At 39.4% G+C, this 17,473-nt stretch overlaps 1 protein-coding gene across 2 annotated transcripts in view; it reads right to left on the bottom strand.

Moving 5' to 3' along the window:
• Nucleotides 1-17,473, bottom strand: part of CMTM8 (CKLF like MARVEL transmembrane domain containing 8) — a 35,035-nt gene that overhangs the window by 7,775 nt on the left and 9,787 nt on the right. The window lies entirely within an intron of this gene.

The raw sequence follows: 17,473 nt of genomic DNA, 5'->3' as shown, positions 1-17,473 counted from the left end.
TAAAATATCAACACCACAACAACATAAAACTGTACTTGGAGAAGATCCAGTCAGATTGGGAATGTCATTATATTCCACAGCTCTTAAAACATTTCCCAAGTGACTTGACCCTAAGTAGTAGACAAGGACTCACACCAAGCAAAGTCCTCAAGCAAACCAGTCTGGGAGAAAAACCTCCCTCCTGATGTGGCAATCTGTTCAGATCTAAGACACAAAGAAATACGTGAACTAGAGGTTTTCACATACTCTCCAGTTTTCTCCAATGCTAGGAGATCTCCAATGCATTAAAAGGAGTGAGGAGCAAGCAAAACATAAGTCATATGCCACAGGAAAAAAAAAGTTGTGTGTTTTGCAAGTTGCCCAGCAATTACAAAAATCTTAACCATAAAAAGAAAGTGACATTTTATACCTTAAAAACAAACAAAAAGCAAAGCTCACACCACACACTTTATTAGACTCAGATGTGGGAACTAAAATTCCTGTATTTGCAACAAGGCTTAGCTCTTTCTGCTATCTGGGCTATGGTGAAATTGCCTAGCAGTGAGAAATGGAAGGATTACCAAATTAAAGCAAACAGCAACACATTTAACACATAAGAGCCACAGCTGGACAGCCTAAAGAACCTTGTAGCCCAATATGCTATCTCCAGCAGCAGTTAGTACCAGACACCTGAGGAAACACTTTAAAGAACAGACCATGCAGCAGTAATATTTTCTTGGACTACCTTCCTCAGCTCCCAGGACTGTGCAGTGAAGGGACTTCCTGAGCTGGTGCTGATATCTTTGTAATCAACAGACCCTGACAGCAGATGATGGTTTTGCTACAGCTTCATTTGCACAAGAGCCAATCCTATTCCCATGCAAGCTGCTGGCCATGGTCACATTAACTCCTCTGTTGCAGAACTGAATATATAATATAATATAAAATGTTTATATATATATATAACATATATAATGTTTAGAGATTTATCATTAATGTTTACAAACATGAATGTTTGTATTCTATACTGTTATAGAAAAGTTTCTTGTAATTGGTCCTCTGACCACCTTGTATCTGTTAATTTGTCTTCAATTCATCCTCCAAATTGCCACACAAACTTAATTCAGCCCCCTACCATGTATTAACAGTAGATTAGATGTATATTATTTGTACATTAATCTACATCTGCATCATGCATACATAAAAGCACTGCACAAATGTCTGTTTCATGGTTTGTTTGGAGTTTGCATTCTCTCTCAAGAGAGAAAGCATATAATGGTCTGTTTAAGAGCATTTTCACCCCATCGTTTTCACCAACACACGAATTTCTCTTCAACAGGAAGCTCTAGAACTGGAATAAAAATTCCTGCTTTTCGCAGCATACCAGGGGAGGGCAGCATTGCCTAGTAAGAACAGTTCAAACAGCGTTAAGCAGAGCCTTTAAAACACACTATTTTCAATGCAAAGTTATCAGTTCAGCAATGCTTCCCATAGTTCATTTTAATTCTACTTCCAACAATGTTTTACTTATAGTAGCAATTCAGTTAATAGCACCTCATATTGCAAGAACTACCCACAATCAGATAAAAAGCAACTCAATTTTACTGTAACAAGTGTTTTAAGTCTAAACAATTTTGATAGACTGTTTAGCTAAAAAAAATACCATTTTCATAGGATACAAAGTTGTTTTTCATTACACCCATACCCTTAATCCAAATTTAAATTCATCATCCAGAAATTATACCAATAAACAATTGATCTTGTGCTTGATAAATAATTATTGAAGGCAGATTTACCCTAGATCTGAGTATCTTATAAAATACCAAGAACAGAAATTTTGATGTGAGGGAAAAAAATTTTAAAGATTAGTAATTAAATATTCTGCTTATAAGTGTTGATTTTTAGGACACTTTTAAATGTAGAAGTAGATTTTTCATGAAATGCACAGGACTGTGAAAAATTTTTACTACTAAATGCAATAAGATTGATAAGGATACCTCAGCTTATATAACGGATTATTATTCAAAAGAGCAAAATCTTCACAAGTGGCAAATTATTAAAATTAAAAAGGAAAATTGTGAGGTTACACGAGACCACTAATCTTATGTAACCACACACTAAAGCTAGCAAGACATCCCCTAGAGTACGAGTATTCATGCTGGGCCCTGTTTTTTCCAGTAGTATTCTAACCTGGAGTTATCACCCCTCTTTCAAGATCATTTTAATATTTAGGTGGCTGTACACCTCACGTGTATTCTGAAGAATTGCTTTTAATCCACGTTTTTAGCTAGCTTGTATCAATGGCAGAACAACTCACCCAGGCAATTGAGATGCACCACAGATGTTACAGATTTATATTCTTAACTGGTTCCTGCATCGTAACTTTGATGGGTTGCACATTAGAGCACATTTGACATTTTCAGTTAGATCCAGATACTCTTACAGCATATTACTGGAGCTGACAGGCTAAAATAATATTTCAGACTTCTTGATTAGACCTGAAAAGGTCAGATCAGCTCATGGTCAACAATTCACTCTGTGTAGTTAAATGATATGGCAAATGGTTTCACTGCATATGTAAACATATGCAATAAATTGATTTAAAGTTCACACTGGCCGTCGGCATCTACAAAATACCTTAGGAGCCAAAGGAATCCAGACATCTAGACAAGCCTTCCGTGATTAGCTGGTATTCTCAGCATGCTAAATACTGAGACTGCTTCTGCGGTGTTAAATGCCTGCCTCGTAATTTTCTGACTGTCCCTTACATGACAGGTTTGCTGCTCAACAGATCAGTACAAACTGGGTGACACTGCTGTATCTGCTGGAGCTGAGAATGCCACTTCTCCTACCGCTTGGTATCACACCTCCCCACTGGGAAAAAGTGGACTGTATTCAAATGTCATCTCAATGAGCATCCAGCGTGCAGAACCTGGCAAGTGAGTGATAGGCAAGCAACACTGGAAAGCCAACATCAGCAACAGCTGGGGAGTGCCTGCAGTAATTCAGCAAGCACAGACAGTCCACAGCCACCTCGACTGCTCCAGGTCAGCTCTCAGACAAGGGAGAAAGCTCCACCCAGGCACTGGGGAAGGCCTGGATCTCATTATGACCAGGTAGGCTACAGTGTATTAGTAATAGCTAAGTATTTGGTTTTAATTTATGAGCAAGTCATAAATGAAATATGCTTAATTAGAATTACAGGAACATACTACTATTCTGGAAAAAATGAGCCCAAGAAAGAGGGAGGGAAAGGCATCAAGAAGGCCCAACAAAATAATGCATGTGGTAATGGATGAGGGGGGATGCTGGATCCTCAGTCTCTAAGGGTTCCACCAACTGGGTCCAGTTTTTCAGGTCAGATGGGAATAGGAATGTCAGTGCAAGATAAAGGCAAGCAGTTTTCTGTTGTTTATGGCAGGTTCTGATGTGAACTCAGACATTTATTTTGTGTTCATTTGGCTGCTGCTTGATCAGGTACCTCCATTACTAAAATGCATTAATATGTCAATGCACTAATGCACACTTCAGCAGTTGGCAGACACCATAAAAAGGAAGTAACTTGGTAGCAAAATCCAACATTATTGAGCGTGCAGGTTTAAAATTAGATGCTTAATTACATATTCAAACCCTTAAATAAGTGCCATAATTCTTCTGCAGTGTTCAGAACTTCAAAAGTATTGGATTATTTAGTCACTTTAAAAAAAAAAGAGGGCTTTGTTGTTAGTACATGAGACACTTGTGTCACAATTCAGCAGGTATAAAAGCTGCTTTTATACCTGGTGCGAGCTTGAATCTGTGCATCCAGTTTTGCTTTTTAAAGCAGCTTAAAAATTGCAAAAGAAAATTTGTACTTGCCACCTGCTTTTAAAAAGGCTACGATGTAACAACTCCTCTCCAGTGGTACCAGGAGAGTCCAGGAATTCTCCAGCATTTCTCCTGAGTGGTTAACTCAGCAACACAGTTAAAAATGTGTATACATCCTTTCCACAATAAAAGAAGTCTCCTTGTAGCAGAACATTACAGGAAGAAAAACCTGAGGCTCACCTATTAAATTAAAAAAACAATTTGGCATGTTTGCCAGAAGCTTTTTCTATCCTTTATCCATGAGATGCTTCCTGCGACTATAAGCACTGCAGGATTTATATGGAGTTGCTACTGGCACAGATGAAAAGGATGGCAGATGGATACTGGAAGAGTTGTGCATTTGCAGCATGAATTGTCTCCTGCATGCAAAGCCACCTAAACATGGACAGCATCCAGCAAGGAGAAAGCAAGACATGGTGCCTCTTCTTCCTAGCAAAGGAGATTTATGACTAGAAAACAGAGAGACCATTCTAAATTATTGCACATCATTATTTCATTACTAAATCACAAGTTAGGAGCTACCTTAGCAGCAGCACAAGCAGCCTGTTAGTGTCTCAACCTCCATCCTTTTCTCCCTTGGCTACATACCACGATGGTGGTGCTGGTGTGGTTTTTAAGGAGAAAAAAAAGAGTGAGAAAAAGAGAATTCTTCCTCTTCCTTTCCTGTAAAACATGCCCAGGACAGTCAGTCATAGGAACAGGCAGATTTAATGGTCTCATTTCCAGCTGGTTTTATTTTACAGATTTATTGATTTATTTGCAGATTATTTACAGATTCAGAATTATTATTTTTTCTTTTTTTTTTTTTTTAATATTTTTTTCCAGTTCAGGCTAAACGGAGTAAGTGCTTGCACTGCACTTTAAAAGTGTCTTTAAATCAGAATTTTTGTGCTCTCACATATCATCCATGAAGTGACACAACAATTCTGCGTTCTGCCACTAGAGCGAGCACAATCATTGCTTTTTTCTTCAGGGAAGGGGCACTTTACCCAGCAGCAACATCAGGGCAATTTCCATTCAATGCAACCCGTGCAAATCGAAAAGGAACACTCAAAATAAGCAAGACATAGACATATATATATAAATCTCTCACTAGGGTAATTACAAATTTTAGTGTCTTCCCAAAGCAACTTTAGCAGGTTCACTTCCATACCAGATACAACAGCAACATCAACTGTAGGTTTATTCACGAACTAGTCAAAAAAAGAACACCTGATATGTTCAACTTAAAAAAAAAAAGAAAAAGCATAAGAAAAAATAAGGTGAAAGCCTGTAATTGCTGGAAAAATCAAACATCAATCCAGACTAAAATACAGAAGAAAAAAATCTTATTTCTGCTGCAGTCAGAGAAAAGGTGATGAGCATGTTTTTAAATGGAAAGATTCAAACTTAAAATATTTCTATTAACACTGAGTAAAGGTGCAAATATGACGAAATTCAAAAATGTTTTTCAGCTATGGTTTTTAGAGATATAAGAGCCTCGCATAAGTGTCTTTGAAATTTCAAGGGCCACGTGAATGTACTCTGGAACAATCTAATCAATACATTGCTTTACCCTACTGCTTCTACTTCTTAGTCTCAAACTTTTTTTTTTTTTTTCAAACACCAAACATTACAGTGTGCTGACATCAGCTACTCACTTGTGTCCCCCCTCATTAGATTTTTCAGCTTTGCCTTGCTAGAAAAAAAAAATTAAAATCCACAGTGCTCACAGAAGCATGCCAGTGGTCATAGTGAACATACCAGTTTTATAATTTGCACAGTACAACCCTTAGCATCAAACTTAAGCAGCAGCTAGATGTCTCAAGCCTCTCCTAGCTTTGAAAACACTTCTGCCTAATAAAAGCCCAAAATTCAGTCTCTTCTACTCACCCAGAATTTCTAAAAATTGTCTGAATACCTGTTTAATTGCTTTCAAGTGACCGGTTTCAGTGCTGACTCTTCCCACTAGTCTTCAAGAGGTCTGTCATGCTCTTGGCTCTGTGGCAGCACTGGCACACACCCCTCACTACAGGCTAAACGGGCTTGAAATAGTGGCAGTAGTGACCATTGCTGCAGAGAACACCTCCCCAGAGCTGTTGTTTAGGATGGATTTCCTAAGAAAGAAAACTGCTGGAAGCAGCACGTGCCAAAATATGTTCCGGAAATATGTCTTCATCAAAGACTGAACTCTCTTACCCCAGAGTTTAGTCCAAATCCTGTGACATGTCAGAAAACCTCCTGACCCAAGACTGAAATGGGTCAAAGCCTTCTGGTAGACACATCATTCAATAGGGAACACACCTATTCCGGAATGAGACTTCAGACAAAGCCCTTCAAGGGCTGACAGACCTCGGCTGCTTTTCCCACAGCTCCACAAAGCAGGGAAGTCCTCCCACACCCACCCCAAACCCCCCAGAAAGAGCCCAGGAGCACCTCTGCCTAAAAACTGGGAACCAGACCTCCTCATGCGTGAGCCAGTAAAGAAAGTCCAGTCCTGGTGTTCAGATGGTGACGCCCATTATCCAGACCAGCCATGCAGTGAAGATGCACTGAACTGGCCATGGCATGTGTAAATAAGGGCATCAGCTTGCACTTCCAAAAGGAGTCACACTGGGAGGCAGAGCCAGCACTCAGGAGTTCCCAAGAAACTATGAAATCTCATTGGGAAGAGCGGAGAGAGGGAGGTGTGCAAGTGGGAAACTTTTTTTTTCTGATCAGAATGGGCACTGACCAGGCATAAAGACAACAGCACCTGGGCAAAATGCAGCAGCACACCCAATTTCATGTCACCTTAGTAATCTACCACCTACTAAAAAGGTGTAAATCACAAAGGCACTCCTTCTCCACTGCAGTCCACGCATGAGGAGTCTTCTGTGATACGGTGCTCTGGCTCACTGCATCTGGCATCCCAGAAAAATAACCCAGGGATGGGGGTCACTAAGGAAATCGTGCTGTCCATGCCAGCAGTACATTACAGGTTGCTTCACCTGAGAAATATGCATGGAATGTGTGAGACCAGAGCTAACACCAGTAACACAGTAAATTTAAGGAGGTAGCCTATATTAAAAAAGCAAGAGTTGTTTTCTGGGAAACAGGCATACCACATCAAAATTACAAAATCACTACAACAGATTACAATTTCTCAGGAAGCTCTATTAATAACTAGAGGTGGAGTAGTGGATATTCAGAAGGTAAATAAGAGTTTGTTCAGGTTGTAAATTTTGTTCATGCCATCAAAATGTTACAATGGAAGATTAGAAACTCTTAGAAAAAAAAATAAAAGTAATAAAAACCTCAACCAAAGAGAAAATTCCAGAGTGCTTTATAAATCAATGGTGTACCCACACATTGAGTATGTTCTGCTCATTCCTCCCTTCCACTTACAAAATGATTCAGTTGGATTATTCAAGGCACAGAGAGCAGCTCATACAAGAAAAGAAAGTTAAAGCTGAAAAAAAGATCCAATTTTCTGTTGAAGAGTGAAGGAGGATATGACAGAAGTCTGCAGAATGTCAGGTGGCACAAAGAGTGAAGCAAGGAGTAGATTAGGACTTGCAACACAAGAAGCATCCTGCTAAAATTATCACACAAAAAGATGAAAAGCAACAGAATTAAATGGTCTTTAAAAACAAAACAAAATCAAAATGAAGGAAAAAAACCCACAGTACATAAGCAAATCACAGAATGCCATAGGAAACATCATACACACTCTGGGTCAGCCCTGTCTGTATATATTATATACATGTCCATATATATTATATACATACATGACAGTCAGGATAGTCAGCAATCTTCAGCACTGGAAATTCCTAAATGTGCAATTTGCCAGAAGTTAGAAAATGATAACAGAGAAGAAAAGCTTGCAGTACGTGCTCCTTCTTACATTCCTCCCCTAAGTTTTCAGTGTCAGTGACTATTAGAGACTGAGATAAACAAACCATTGACCAGATCCATTACTTCTGGTTTTAACTTGCCTTCCTTTCCTGCAACCCTGGCAACCAAGGACTGGAAGATGAAGAAGTGTTAATAGAATAGGATGAGATGGTTACATGCCACATCAATATATAATTTGTTTCTAAAGCAGAATTACAACAAATAATCTCTAGCAACTGTGAAGAATCTGGCTTGAATTATATCATCATGAAATTTATCTTCTCAGTAGAGTGGAGGTTGATCATTAACAGGCCATTAAAATGTGTACAAAGCATAAAGATTGGTCCTTGTCCCAGGGCACTTTCCACATTAAATGCTCTGGAGTTTGAGGTCTGCATTCAGGAGCACAGTACTGCTTATCCATGCCTGTAAATTCTAACTCAACCTTGTGTTTTGCCTGGGGATCTGCACACATGGAGTAATTTATATAGGTTACTGTACACTAAGCATACATTAACTTGGTATCACTGTGCTACTCATCATTTCATCTGCAAAGAAGCAGTAGAAGACAGCCTTGTCTGTGCCTTTCACATTCTCTAGTCTGAAAGAAGTGTCTTGATGCAGAATACAGCGAGATGGGCAGCCAGGAGAAAGACCTGCAAGATCAGAGCTGCTGCAGCTGGCTGGGACCACACTGGTTACTGCTATCAGTGGCTCCATCGGGGCCACAGTGTCATGTAAAAATAAAGAGGGGTGGTACAAAATGCTACTGGAGACAAGCAGCCTGACCTTAGCAGCATTTAGTCCCCTCTCTGGAAGGGTGACAGTGCAAGGCAATGACCTCCACAGTGCTCAATCTCTAAAGGTCGACAAGAGCATCTAAACACCAAGGAGAGGAGACTGCCTGGCCTCTTACCGAACAATCCCGAGGGATGCTACTGAAAGGAATGCTGCTGCCACTCCCTTTTCCTTCCACTTCAGCAAGGCCTGGCCGTGGCAGGGGTTTCTCCCACCACCTAGAATTTCCTAGAGAGAAACACTGTGATATTGTGCAGAGTTGTTTGTTGATTCCAAATTCACTGCCTCCTCCCAGCCCTGTCAGGAAACTGTGAAGTGGTACTGCTACAGCAAACACCACAGTATCATGGAGCTGGGAATTACTCACTGAAATTGCTGCTGCATTTTGCCCTTCAGCAGCAGAGAAAGGAGAATGTAAAGTAATAGCACATTAGAATCAAATAAAAAATAATCTGCCTTTTCAGTTACTTTCTGAGCAAATTTTCATTTAAACACGCCTTCAAGTACGAATTTTAAAGCAGACAATTACAAAGTAGAATAGTCACACAGGGACACACAAGGCAGAGGATATGTATTTTTTTGTTTCCTAGTGGCTTCTTTTGTGCAGCCTCTAGAGGTGATGGCTTTTTTGAGGAAAAACTTGAAGATTCAGTACAAACACCTTCAGATATAAAAGTAGCGATTAAATTCCATATTCCAATAATTTTTCCTTTTCAAAAGCCTGCTTATAAATCAAGATTGGTGAAACTACAAGGCTGAATGATTTTTTTATTTAATGTTCAAATATTAATACATTTTGGAGTTCTGAGTAGAAGCTGTAACTGATTTCTTTGAGAATTAGCTAACACTCAGTTTAGTCCTCCAAACAGTCATGTTCCCATTCAGGTGGTAGAGAAGTAAAAATAAATTCTATGTGACTCACAGGAGATCCAGGGGCAATTTACTGAGTTGATTTGTGAGGAGACCTATCACTGCACTCATACAATGTCAAATGATTTAATTGATTTAAATTTTAGATCTTCATAGTACAAATTTATGTGTAGATTTGAGAGCTCACATTTGTCAGGAACAGCAGCTACTTGGTGGAAGGACTCAAAAGAGCTTGCAGTGCTTCTTTGAGGCAATTTAAATTTAAAAAAAAAAAAGGAAAACCACATTGGCAAGCTTTTTGAATTCTTGTTTTGAGAAATGAAGCTAAGATTTGGACAAAGGAAGAAGCTTCCTCACATTCACCGAGAATGTCAGCTGATGATGAATTTCACATCTCTTCTCAAGACAGAAAGGACTTCCAGAGTGCAGCTGCAGTTTAACTCTGGGATAAGTTGCCCCCTTCCACCTCAGAAGCTTGGGTGGGGCAGACAAAAAGCTTAACATATTCCTTTTCCTTTACACAAATGCAGTGACTGGTTCACAAACATATGAGAATTTTCCTGAGAAGTCCTTCCTGTGAAGGACTACTTCAAGCCAAGCAGTAGAGGCATATTTCTGGAGGTGAAGACCACAGTATGGTCCTTGAGTTCTAAATACTATTTCTCCTTTATAAAGCACTTATACAAATTAAATGTGAGGCTTAACCTGCTGTGTTCACTGAACACAATGTTTGCTTCTTGCTTTTGTGAAGAAATTATTGTCCTTGTACAGAAAAACTAGGAAAAAAAATGCAGTAACTGTCTGTAATCTCATTTACTTTCTCTTTTTTTATTCAAACTGGAAAAGGGCAGAAGCAGATTCTGAGTTCAAAAGATACAGGGCCATTTGTGTCTGTCTGAACATGTCTTCCCCAATGTGGTTATTTACTATTTTTTTTATTACTACAACTACTACTGTTTCTTAATGGAGCATGATGACAGGATTTGTTCTTCTGATCTAATAAAATCACATACATGAAAAGTCTTCCTTAACCTTGACATTGCCTCTTCTATGGACATACAAACTCTTCCTTTGAAAGAAATTTTGCAGCACTCTATTGTCCTTCCCATCTCCCCTGAAGGGACATATTTCCTGAGGGTAGAAAAATACCAGCTTCTCAATAAATGGCAATGATTTTGTAAGCTAATTTTAACATTTGATGCATGTGTGCACATGAAGTACACATCCACAAAAAAAAAAAGTAATTTTGCCATAGTTTTTACACTAATGAGGTGAATTATTTTTAAAGAAGAATTCCTAACAATGGCTACCTTATGAATTATAAATGATTATTTATGTAGTTCACTTTGTTTAAATGCTGTCTACAAGAGAACAATGCTGTATACAGCTGCTTTATTAATAATGTCACTGGCTCTTTGTTGCTATTTTTACGTCTCCACCTTCCTGTTAGGCCATGTAAATAGAGATGCCTAAAATTAGCGGGCATGCAGCATTGTTTCACAAGTCTTAGCTGCTACATTAAAATAGGAAGCTTATTACTGCTTTGGGAATATTATTTTGCCCTATAGCTAAGACACAGAGTCATAAAGCAACATATGATGCAATGGAAAATTCAAAGGGAATACCTGCTATGAAAATCTAATGCTGCATTCTTCATCCATTTAAACAGGAGGAAACCCTTAACTGCTCATTCAAAAAAACCTTTACACTTAAAGTATCTTTTAATTTCCACAGCTGAAAACCACAAACATTGATTTTGTACAATACAGAATTTTTTCTTGCTGTGAGATAGATTCTTCTAGTCATCAAAAGTTGAAACAATTCCCCTTACCCAATGAAAAGAGGAGAAAATAAGATGATCAAGAGATAAGGAAAGAAGTCTGCATTCAGATCTGTTGTTGCCTGCCTATTTAGAAGCTGACTACTTCTATATTGAGTTCCAGGAATAATAATCCAACCCTAAGGACTATGATTCACATTCTTAGGTAAAGATTAAGGATTTTACAAAGACTGATCCACATGTTGTAGAAGCACCTCAATGAAAAATCCTTTTCCTTCTCTGGCAAAATTGCTTTCTTTCCTGAGTACACTTAGCAATAACAACACAGAAGAACTGCATGCCTATAAATATTTAACACTTGCATATCCTGTTCTGGAGGCATTTGTGTTCAAAGATTTCACTGTCAGAAAGGACCATTTTGGCCACGTTGCCAATGGCATAAAGATTTCAACTTACAACATGCTTTTTGGAAAGAGATGACACCTTGGCACAGACATTGCAATGATAAAATTCATCTTCTCTTTTTAAAAAAAAGATGCCATAATGTCTACTGCTTTCATTGGTGAAAAACCCAAGCCCCATTTCTCATCTGAATTTTTCTGAAGTCAGTTTCAAGTCATGTCCTTTTCCAAAATGTCCATCTGTCACCAATATATCAAAGACAACTTTGAACTAAGGGCCATATTTCAAAATTGTTGACAAGACACAACTGAACAAGAGATAATCACAAATACTAGCATTGCTTCTGGCAACAAGCTACATTGGGTTTTTTAATTCTGCTCTATCTTTGACTTTATTATTTTTGTGGTAGTAGTAGAAGGAGATGATTTTGAAGGAATCAAGAACAAATCCAGAATTAAGTTTTCAACAGAGGCCTATTTAAGGCTTGTTATCACTGTTCCACATTTAATGCTTTGCAGAGAGTTTTAGGGTACTAAAGCAACTTTAGAGTGAAGAATTATATGCAAGTGAAAATATTAATGCCAAATTAAAAAAAAATTAATTGGCCAAACAAGTAAAACAACTTTACACATCAGTCATGCTTTTAGAGAACTCCTTTTTCTTGAGCTCCATAACTTTATTTTCAAGGTTCTGAAGAAAAAAGTCCACAAGCCTGAAGGACTTCCCACAGCCTGTCTACTCTCCATAATAAATACTCAAGCAGTGCATGCAGCATAAAAGAACAAAGTAAAAAGGTCTGTGGGATACCTGACACTCGAAATTCAAACTACCAAAGTCATAAATTAAGTATACATGCCTGTTTGTGGGGCAGGGTATAATGTTCTCCAACTGCTTCAATGGGCCTTATGTAAACAAAGAACAGAACAACTGGTGACAAATGCCAGCTTCCTAGTGCAAGAAAAGTCTCCAGTCAAGGAAAAAAACCTCCCCTCAATCCATTGGTTTATTCAGATTTAAATATGTGAGCAGAAATGATTTAACGTCCCTCAGGTGTTTGCTCTGCTTTTGTGCCAGAGGTTAGTGCCCTGCAAGGGTGGCTGCAGACAAAGCTGCTCCTCAGTTACTGCACTCCAATGCTCAGTGTATTTGAGGTAAACAAATCACTGGTTTGTGGTATCACCACAGATTAGAATGTGAACTGCAGCAAAGAGCACGGCATGGAGACCTTGTCAGCTGTCTGCACTTATAAGCTATCAGTCTGAAACCAGAAATTCTGTATTTGCCTCCCATAGTGCATAAACACAGAAATGCCAAGAGCTGCTGCTCTCACTGCATTCCCTCATGCTTCACTGTCCCCACAATACAGCTAATATATTTTGGGATTTCAAGAATTTTTGATTCCATTTCTCCTCTAAATCTGATTTCCCAATACAGCTCAGATGTCAGATGGCTACAAACTACAGGGATTACTATGGATTAATGAATCTCGCATGCCTGAAGGTGTTTAGAGCAATTACACCTCTTAGTGGTAAGGTATTTCCCACACATTCTCCTTCCAGCTCCTCTGTCAGCAGGGCAGTTTTCTCTGGGAGACAAGCACGCTGTTGGATCGAAAGCTGGTACAAGCCCCAAACTGATTTAGCAAAGTGTGCCCACAGTCCTAGCCCAGGCTAGAACTTTGTTCTAAATTTCAGGGAAATCTCCTCAGCACAACATCAAACTGATGGACTGAGTTAGCACTGCTTGCTCCATCCCAGCCAGCCTCCACCCATCCCCTGCACTACCGAAGCCCAGTGAGCAGACCGGGACACCAGCTCTGTCCCAGGGCACAGTTCCATGCACAGACTGAGCTGTGAGAGGCGAGGACAAGGCTCCCACAGCATCGACCACTTGGTGATGAGAAAGGCAGATAAATGGAGGGCAGTCACCTTGTCAGACTGCACCACCAAAGAGTTTATGAGTCAGCCACCACTGCTGTGCTCAGGTCACAGCTCGTCACGGCTCAGGCTGGGGAGAGCTGTGACTGAGTCAGCTGCTGGCGTGGTGCAGGCAGCCGAAAGTACCAATATCCAAAAATGCAGCCACTGGCTTTGTCGAAGGCTGTCTGCATGTGAGCTGTGATTCCTGAGCAGCAAGTGATGCAGCACTCACGCCAAGGTTACGGGGAGGAGAGCTCTGAGGTAGCAACAGCCAAGTTGCTGAGGGGTTACAGGCAGAGTGAGGGGGTGTTCTGCGCTTGCTTTGGGGGAGAAACACTTTGAAAATATCTTTGACTGCAAGCTTTTTTGAATAAAAAGCCTCCATATCATTATGCAAGCTTACAGCTTGCCCTTCCCACCCAAATGGCTCTTCTGAAAAACCCAAGCCTTTTCCTGCAGTGCTGTTTATATTATAGCATCCCAATATACACAATCAACTAAATTATATTTACTTAGCTAACTTCCACACCTTTTCCCCTTTCTATTTCCTCAGATTTGGATCACGGCTTTCTTCTGCTCAATATTTTCTTCCCTAGAATGACAATAGCGCAGATACAATAAAGAGGTGTTACCAGCCTTTTGTTCAAGTGCTCTTTGTTAAGTATTTCAGCTATTTACTGCCCCCTCAGAAGTTCCTGTTTTCCCACTGAGGGGGGAAGGGAAAGCCTGTACAATGACATGGCAGCTTTTTGTTCAAAAACTCTTGTGTGCAGTCAGAGATACTTAGCACATTTTCCCAGCAAAGCCTGACATTACTAGTTTCAAATCAAAAAGGTAAAAAAATCTTAAAATAATTTTTAAAAAAATTATGCATATATATAAAGTAGTACAAAAAAGTAGTACTTTGCAGATATCCCTTTCTTCAAACTATGAATTATTGCTGTATCAAAATGCCCACATCCATACACACTGAAAACTCAGCCCGCTATGATGAAATGTGCACAAACACAGAGGCATGTAGTGTAATCTCCTACTGCCAACAATATTACAGGTCTTAGCACATAAAACCAATAAACCAAAAAGGAATTAGGGCACTGAAAGATATCACAAGCTGGGAGCTTTGCTAGTTCACACAAAGGGAAAAGGAAGAGCACAGCATCCACAGCAATTTGTCTTTGATACAGGAAAAGGCATATACCATTTCATAAGCCAGTGATAAGGCAGGACAGCTATGGGACAAACACATCTGTTGTACAGAATAAACAAATTTAGATTGATAGTCGTGATGCTGAGCTGTTTTGACACATAGGATTTAATGGAATCACGATGTGGATGTAAAAAAATGATCAGTGTTTCATTACAAAATAAGGTATGGCCTGTGACTGTGGGATACATGATTATACGAAGCTTTGAAGAAATACATAAATTAGGCAGTTGGGTTATAAAAGAGCATGTCCAAGCAATGGATCTGAACAGCTTCTCCTTTCATCAACTATCAGCTAGCTAGACGTTCAAGCCAAAGAAACTGTGAACAAGAAACAGGGAATTTTTGGGGTAATCTTGGTACCAAGTGGGTTAACTGTGCCCGTTATTCTCCCAAATCAATTTTAGCACAACAGGTCAACAAGAAAATGGTAAAAGCTGTTAATTAGGCTCCTCCTAATCTGCATCTAATTTGACAGCGAGTGCTCCACGCAGGCGGATTGGAGAAGAAAGGTCTTAAGGGAGGTGATCTCTTTTATCAGACTAATCCGTGGCCCTGGCTGAAGAAAGCAGTGGGGAAAGTTTCTGGGCATACCCTTTTCTTCAGCGCTGAACGGAAGCAGCAGCAGAGCCGCCCTTCACCAAAGGCCAACAAGAGGAGAGGAAACGAGTCTCGGAAAGGAGCTGCTGTCCTGAGGAGCCTGACAAACAATGCCAGCGCTGATCAGAGCACACAGACTTCACGGCAGGTTGGCTTTCATGTTCTCTTCATTTCGTGCGCAGATATGTCGGGATGGCAGAAGTCAGTGGGAAACTCACAACAGGTTTTAAGAGTATCAAGACCTGATTCATTATAACCTTCTCCTCATAACAATATTGTTTGTGTACATTAGATCTTAATCTGATTTTTTTCCCATCAACTCATCCGGACTGTATTTGCACCAGTTCTCAGGGTCATCTTCTTGCTTGTGTACATTGTCCATGTAATATGTAATCTACAGAAGCACCAACCAACACAAGTCAAAATTAAGTGTTCCTTTTAAATTCACTTTTCTGTAATTTTTTTAAACTGAGACCTAAATTGAAGAGGCATTTTGAAATTAAGCTCAGTTTTTAGAGTGAAAATTACTTCGGGCATAGTATAAAGGTGGGTTGGGGTTTTTTGGAGTTTTTGGGGGGGAGCTGGATATTTTTTTTTGTTTGTGTTTTTTCATTTTTTCCCCCCAAGACTAGTATTACACTATACAGATTAATAAGAAAGTGAAAAATTAGATGTAACCAAGCTTAGAGAATTCCTTTTCATTTATTGCTGTGCACTCAGTTTAATTTTAACTTGAGCTGGTAAAACACTACAAGAGACCCCATCTCACCTTTAACACGTTGTCTTGACTTGCTTACTTCAGGCAAACATTTGCTAGACAGTTGTCTGTTACTGCATAAAGAGAATGTCAAGGTCTTTGTACAAGCGTCTGGTCACGTTTCATGATTGCCAAAGTCTAGGAAGAAATCCCCAGTTTGGGAAAAACTTCTTGGAAACCTCATTCTCCTGGGTAAGATTCCTACCATTTTTGCTGAGAAGTTAAACAGAAGATCTTTTCAATATACCAAATAGAACAATGGAATTGTACCTAGTAACATATAAGCTGTTTATCACTGTTTCACTCACGGCAAGTTTCATCATTAAATTACAGTTCCACAGCCCTGCGTTGTATGTTCAAGATTAGTTTTATACATCTTTACATGGATGCCCATGTTTCAAACAGCAAACACACCACAAGAGAAGCCATAGGTCATTACTTTCCTCTTGTACACTGCATTTTAAAGTTAAGTCCCAGCACTGTAATAATGTACTCAAATGAGTAAAATAAGCATTGTGGTTTTCCAAAACTAAATACAGTAGTTTCCCAATGACAACCGACTTTCTGTCAAGTAGGAATTTTATTTGGCATCCAAACTTCTCCCCATGCATTAGGAGAAATAAAAAGAACACTAATTAATGTACTGATTTGTACTGTGCTATATCTTAGTAACAGCATGGGAAAGGGGAAATATTTTCAGCTTGGAGGTCAACTGGCAATGACTGTTGACAGTAACTGTTATGACTGTATTGCACAGTCCAATGAACACAGCTTATGCACACAGAGAGGCCTTGAAGCATCAATCAGAAATTCCAGCAGGGACCTTGCTTTTCCATGAAGCCTGAACCTATTGAAGAGCTTTTCAGCCTTTTTCATCTTTCACTGAGATCGCCACAAGATTGTGGTTGGTCTCAAAAAATCCATCTCTGTCCAGCCTGTTTTATGCCTTTTGTTTCAGAAAAAGTTGTATTCTGGATGAATGCAACAACAAAACATGTCACAATATTCACCAACAACCTAAATCACTGTATCACTATCAGTATTTCTAATACTGTACTAAAATACCATGATATTTTTCATAGTTTTGTCCACCCATAGCTTTATGAAATAATTAAAGATGGATGTCACACTTTCAGTTGCTCAACACCTCCTCTCTTAAAACAATATTTTGCCAAATTTTTAGTGTAGGAGATGCATTTTCTATGTTGATTTTCTCCATCAAGCCTGAAGAAGAGCAGATGAAAATCATGCAAAGCAGGACTTTGGGATGTTGCCCTGAGCTGCTGGACAAGAGGGCTTGAAGAAATGAGGCAGGGAGACAAAACAAAAACAAACCCACCACAGAAGAGAGATGGAAAATTAGGACTTGAGATGGAGGCAGAGGGGTGGATGAGAGAGAGGGACAAACATGTTGAAATACTTGCAGCTAAGTATGCAACACT

Source organism: Pyrgilauda ruficollis, unplaced genomic scaffold (genome assembly GCF_017590135.1).
Source record: "Pyrgilauda ruficollis isolate IOZ18807 unplaced genomic scaffold, ASM1759013v1 scaffold2, whole genome shotgun sequence".
Lineage (NCBI taxonomy): Eukaryota > Metazoa > Chordata > Aves > Passeriformes > Passeridae > Pyrgilauda > Pyrgilauda ruficollis.
This window is presented reverse-complemented; position numbering and strand designations above follow the sequence as displayed.